We start from the raw sequence: 6,093 nt of genomic DNA on the forward strand, positions 1-6,093 counted from the left end.
AGCCACCTTCTGCAGCTCCTGGGGCATCCCTGGGCGGATGGGGTGTGGTGAAGGGCTCCTGAGCAACCGGGTGTTGTCTCAACCAGGGTTTCCCTCATGGGAAGATGAGGAGAACTCCCCGCAGGAATGAGGAGAAAAAAGGATTGCTACTTCTGGTGTAGCGCTCCAGTTTTCCTCCCATCAGGCTTCCTATGGGTTGAAGATGTAATATTCCGACTTCTCAGTCATCCTCTCCCCCCCAGCTTTGGTCAAGGGAGCCATGTCAAGAAGCAGGCATGGCACTGCACTGGGTTGCACTGGGAGAAGATGTCGGACAGTGCGGGAGCTGGGGACATGTTCCAGCCTCCTGTGGAACGGTATACAACCCCCAAATCCCCATCAGCTCCACGGTTTTTGATTTCCCATTGAATTATTTGCTTTTATTATGTAGCTTGATATTAAAAAAAAAAAAAGAGAAGGGTTAATCCCTCATAAGCATCTCTCAGTATTGCCATATGATAAAACAATTTGTTTCCTATATATCCCACCCACTGGAATATCTCTGGCAACACAGCGTGTGTTTATCTGCCTTGTGTGTCCCTTATGGCCCCTGGCAGTAGCTTCCTGAGGTTTCTGCCAGCTGCTTATATCACTAGTAATTTTGAAACTGATTCAGACATGTACATGTTAGTAAATAAGGAAAGTCACACTAATTTTGTTACCTTTTCTTGTTTTCTGCTTTATTACACAAGTGGCACTGGTTTTCTTTGTTGTGTAATGCAAGCTTTTGCAGGCGTAGTAAAACGAACTTTGCTGGGACTATTTTTAGAGGCGATCACAGAGATTTGGATTTGAATAGATTAAGGACTTTTGCAGAGATAATGCGTATACTAAGCTATACCTTTACCTAAAGACGCGGCCTGACTGGTAGACAAGGTGTTTACGAAATAAGCGAAGTCGAACATATCCCACGAAATGGAGGGGGAAAACGGTGGGTTATCATCTGCATGTCTGTGGACAGGCCCGTGTTTTTAGCTAGCGGAGTGCAACTCACACTGGGAGGTGAATCTGTGAGAGTTCATAATGCTGTGAAGCGAAGGTGGCAATTTTGTGCCTTCAGTATTCAGGCACTGGGAGGGGCAGTGCCATTTAAGCTTGCTTTTGGATACAAGATCGTGCTTCAGGCTACCGTGTTCCTCTGCAGAGGAGGCAGAGAGTTTTGCACGCCGCTGCTCCATCCTTGCACGAATACTCTTTTGCACTTGTCTGATCGCTTTCCCCGGCAAAATCAGCATCTCCCCCTGTTGCTTTCTCCAGGCACATGGGGTTTTGTCCAAGCAACAGCCAGACAAAATTAATTTAAATTCCCAGCTCTTTTTTTTGTTGCTTTGCCAATATAAATTTGTATGTGACTAAGCTGTTGCAGCCCTTTCTCTAAAAGGTCAGCCTAAATTATTTTGTGCAGATGATATTAAAGCTTATGTGCTTGATGGATTTCTGTAACACATAAACACCACTTCTTATGGGACTGATGACCTGAATAATTACCTCATCTCAGTCACCGTTGATCTAATCAGCTAAACCAATTATAACAGAAGCTCAAGCCACTTATGAAAGTTTCTCAGATTGGTTTATGCAGACTGGAAGGTTTTGTGCGTTATACACAAATTAGTATATAGTGAATAGTGATGCTCAGCACTAAATTTTGCTCTTTTTTACTACAGTGTAAATTTAGAATCTCTGTTAACCCAAGTTTCACAGAGTTGCAGAGTTTTTAGTGGAGATCAGCATTTCCGTCAAATAATTTTGGGAGATTTATTTTGAAATACTTGACCTGATTTTTTTTTCCCCTGTGTATAATAATGAATTATGTTATAGTGAGTGATAGTTATATATAGTTCTGTTATAATAGTGAGTTATGTATAACACAAAGTATTAAACATGAGTTATTATTTTCATAAATCAACAAGAAAAAGTTTAAATACGACTTTTTATTCCTTTATATTTTATTATTCTTTCATTTCTATTACTCGTAATATTGTTTGTGTAACACGCTTTTAACTTAGATGCAATTTCCATAGTTGTCCCTGCATATGATTATGAATTACAATGAATCATTATCTCATTTAATTCAATTACATGCACTTTTAATCATTGCTGTTAAACCAACCTTGCAGATTTGTCATTAATACTTACAGGCGCTTGCAAAGCAAACCGGACAGTTGTTTATTACAATGCGTATAAAAAGCTATGGGTAATGTTAATTTAGTCTTTTGCGAGACCCATTTTTGTCTGGGATAATAGGTGAAAAGCTATAATAAGCTGTTTTCATTCTCAGCATCTTGGTGGAAAATAAGTTGCCTGAAGAGATTTTTTTAAAAGCTAAACTGATTGCATGCTGTATGTGATTTGCTCTGCCGTTCAGCTTGAGTTCGTTATTGATCCTCTAGTTTTTCTTGTGATCTCTATTATATGTAATGATCTAGTGTACAAATAACCTTACATCTCTAATTTTGTCATAACATCTGATTTATAAAATTGTCTCCTGAGATATCCGTGAACTCACTTAATCAGACACATGGTTATGTCATTAGCCAACACAGCTGAGCAAAGCAGAGTTTATTTTTATAGTGGCAGCACTATTCCAGTGTCACGTGAAATCAAAGGTGCATGAAGAATTATCAGTTTAAAAGGAATCAAAAGTTTCCCAGTACTATTTTATTCTATTTCAAACATGCACATTTCAAGTTTATGCTTTTGTAGGAAATTTTAATACAATGCTTTTAGTCTGATTACAGAAGAGCACTATGAAACTTAAAATTTGTAAACACTGCTTGAGGAAGGTGTTGCAACATCTGATTAACTTCAGGTAGTCCTATGCCTGAAATGTCCATTTATGTACTCTGGAATGAAATTAAGAAAAATTAGTTATACTTTACTTAGAATATATGGAAAATAAGTAATTTATCCCAGACTGACTGTTTTGTCATATATTCAAAATATTGTTAGTTTTGCTCTCTCACTTCAAAACAAAGGGGGATCTTTCAAAACTGTGCTAGTTACATGAAAATAAGATATGTCATATACTATAGAAAAACCGTGGGGAATCTCTGTGAAATGCCAAATATTCCACAGAGGAAAGACAGAGCCCTCAAGACCTGGCAGTATTATGGCTTCTACTTGGAAAAAAACCCTGTTACTGAGCTGAATTTCACCACCACCCCTTTATGTGGAAAAATCTACAGTAAATGTTAATGTAGTTGATGTGATGGATGACTCATGCTTTCTTGTTTGTCAAGCAGTCTGTATGCGATATTTGAAAAATGAAATAGGGTCTGTTGCAAACCTCAGAGAAGCCAGCAGCCCCCGTCTCCTGTAACGAAGAAATCCCTTTTCCTATAGTCCAAAGGCATCAATTTCATTTCATGTTTAAGGTCTCTTCTGCACAGAGGATCAAAGCAGATTTTTTTGCCTGTTCTGTTTCATTGGTCTGGGAGAATGACGGGCAGCGGCCCTGGCCGCTGATCAGGAGAGAGCAGGTCTTAGCTAAGAAAACAGTCCTTGAGATACTGTGCTTGCATACTGTGACATATGTACAGTTATTCCTTCTAATAATTGATTATTATTGTATATTAATGGGAACAGTTTGAGGTTTTATTATGATTTAAAATAAGTGGTGTTTGAGGACATATGAAAGGGAAGAGAGAGAAAAGGATGCTGTTGAAGGAGAAAGGTTGAAGTCTTAGGGAGAGGACATGCATTTAAGAATTATCAATCTTCCTTCTCCTAAAGCTTTCACATGTAGTGAATATGTCTGAGAATTGATCTTACTGACAAAATAATAGGAATATTCAATTTAAAAAATATAATTTTTTCCACATGCACTGACCACTTCATAATTGCAACATGAACCTTCATATGAGGAGCAGAATAACTGATGCCTTGGTAGAACACTAATGAGATAAAATGTAATGTGTTTTCTAAAGATAACCAGATTATCCAGGTTCATAATTTGCTAGCTAAAATTCATTTAGACTGCTTTGTTTTTTATCTTTTAAAAAAACATTAAGCGTACAGCTGCATGTTCCTGCAGACTGCTGTGATACAGGCTACTGCTTTACCGAGTGCTTCAAAAAGCAGTTTGCTGAAAGCAAGTTTGTGTCAGTTATATTTATTAATTGAGATTGGTGAAAGATTATGGCTGTGGATAATAGTATTTATTGGTATATGAAGTTAAAGATTTCAGACTAATAAATAACTCATGTTGCTATTGATTTATTGTGCATCCTGGCTGATCTGCTTGTACTAACTTTCAGCAAGGAGAATAGACAGGGCCAGAAATGGATGCAAAGAGGAAAAAAAAAAGGGGAGGGGGGAAAGCAACCCGAAAACACAAATTATCATGATATCCTTCAACCAGGATTTGGGAAATAACAGTTGAATCCAGGGGTTTACTGCAATTTTCATTCTAAAGCTGTAGCCTCCTGCACCTCATTCAATATCCAATACATTTGCAAGACTTATGCAAAGGAAAGCAGCCCCTCAGCAAGAGTTCTGTCTCACTCCCTATGAAACACATAACTGGTGAGGGTAATCAGAGAGCACTTGCATCAGCTTTACGTCCATGGACAGTGCTGGGAACCGTATGGCAGTGAAACAACTTGCTTTTATGTCCTCATGCAATTGCTTGTTTTGCTTCTCAACCAGGGAGTGCTGGGCACACTCCATCGGATACCAGCTTCTCACACTCTTATCTGACCCACTTCAGATTCATACAGCCACCCTTCAGAAATGATTCTCCATGTTACTGCATCATGTAATCCCACAGAGAGCTCCTGCTCTCTGTTGCCTTTCATTATCCTTAAGCAAGCAGTCTTTGATAGCGTCTTTGGAAAATAAACTTTAGAAAATGTTGATACCTAAGTAATGCTTCTGGTTTGTAAACTCATAATGGTGAATGAGGTTGGTTGATTTTGAGATCGTTTGTGTCTCATATCTACTGAAATCAGAATGCCAGTGTGTGTTAGATGCGTCTCTAGCACTCTATCTGATGGAGGTACCTGCTAAAAGTAGGACAGAAGTTCCTAAATACTGTAATGCAAAAGCCTCTCGCAAAAAAGAGCTAACGTTTGTTGTTTGTTATTGTTTGTTTTACTATTTCACAGTTTATTTTTCTTCTAAAGAGAGTAAAGATTGAACTTTTTTTTTTAAGCATCTGGTAAACACTTTTAGAACACAAAAATCTCCTGTGAAAATATACTGTGAAAATATCCTTCAGACACTAAGTGAAACAGTTTTTTCCGTTAGAGATGGTAACCACTTTAAGTTATTCTTACGGCTTTTTGAAAATACCACTCTCTTAAAAAAATGCTAATTTTTTCACTGAGCAATAGGATCCCCCTCTTATTTTCAAAAATTTTAGGTCTCCAAACTATTATATACTGAGTTTTCTGCTATCATTAGTAATTGACATTTTTCTGAATGATTGGGTGTTGTTTTAAATCTGCAGAGTTTTTTGAGTTGTAAAGACCTATATCCTGAACCTCAGGTGAAAAATGAAATTATTAAAGAATTAAAATAATGCTCAAGTCCTTACCAAGTGGACACTGACAATTTTTTTTAAAGCTAAGAATGATTACATTGTAGTAAAACTTGGATTAATCTGAACAATCCCACCAGGAGAGTACATACTTTTTAGTGACCTATTACAGGTCATATGTTGTGGTTTAACCCAGCAGGCAGCTAAACACCACACAGCCATTCGCTTGCTCCCCCCACCCCCAGTGGGATGGGGGAGAGAATCGGGGGGAAAAAAAAAAGTAAAATCGTGGGTTGAGATAAAGACAGTTTAATAGGACGGAAAAGGAAGGGAAAAAAAAATAATGATGATGAAAGAATATACAAAACAAGTGATGCGCAATGCAGTTGCTCACCACCCGCCGACCGATGCCCAGCCAGTTCCCGAGCAGTGGTCACCCTGCCCCCGGCCAACTCCCCCCCAGTTTATATACTGAGCATGACGTCACACGGTATGGAATGTCCCTTTGGCCAGTTTGGGTCAGCTGTCCTGGCTGTGCCCCCTCCCAGCTTCTTGTGCACCTCCAGCCTTCTCAG

At 38.7% G+C, this 6,093-nt stretch overlaps 1 protein-coding gene across 1 annotated transcript in view; it reads left to right on the plus strand.

The window, feature by feature from the left end:
- ANKRD33B (ankyrin repeat domain 33B) overlaps window positions 1-6,093 on the plus strand; it is a 36,483-nt gene that overhangs the window by 11,277 nt on the left and 19,113 nt on the right. The window lies entirely within an intron of this gene.

Source organism: Pygoscelis adeliae, unplaced genomic scaffold (assembly GCF_000699105.1).
Source record: "Pygoscelis adeliae isolate BGI_AS28 unplaced genomic scaffold, ASM69910v1 Scaffold86, whole genome shotgun sequence".
In the NCBI taxonomy this organism is placed as follows: domain Eukaryota; kingdom Metazoa; phylum Chordata; class Aves; order Sphenisciformes; family Spheniscidae; genus Pygoscelis; species Pygoscelis adeliae.